We start from the raw sequence: 273 nt of genomic DNA, 5'->3' as shown, positions 1-273 counted from the left end.
CGCCCAGTCCCTACCACTACCGTGCCTCCGCGTCCGGGTACGGGGAGAGTCGCGCTTTCCTCAGAAGCAGCGCGACCATCTTCGGGCCCCTGGTCCGTTCGAACGAAGATTTTGAGGTTGTTGACTGGCTAGCCGGGAAGCATTTGCGTGCGGTACAGAAAGCCGGCGGCGCGCGGGCCTCCCCTTCCGAGTCTTTCCCCCTCTCAGCCACTCGTGGTGCACTTGGTTCCGCCGAAGCGCACGACGGTTCCGCCCCCTTCTTCCTTGTCATTG

The sequence above is a fragment of the Micromys minutus genome (assembly GCF_963924665.1).
Source record: "Micromys minutus genome assembly, chromosome: 1".
NCBI classification, from domain to species: domain Eukaryota; kingdom Metazoa; phylum Chordata; class Mammalia; order Rodentia; family Muridae; genus Micromys; species Micromys minutus.
This window is presented reverse-complemented; position numbering follows the sequence as displayed.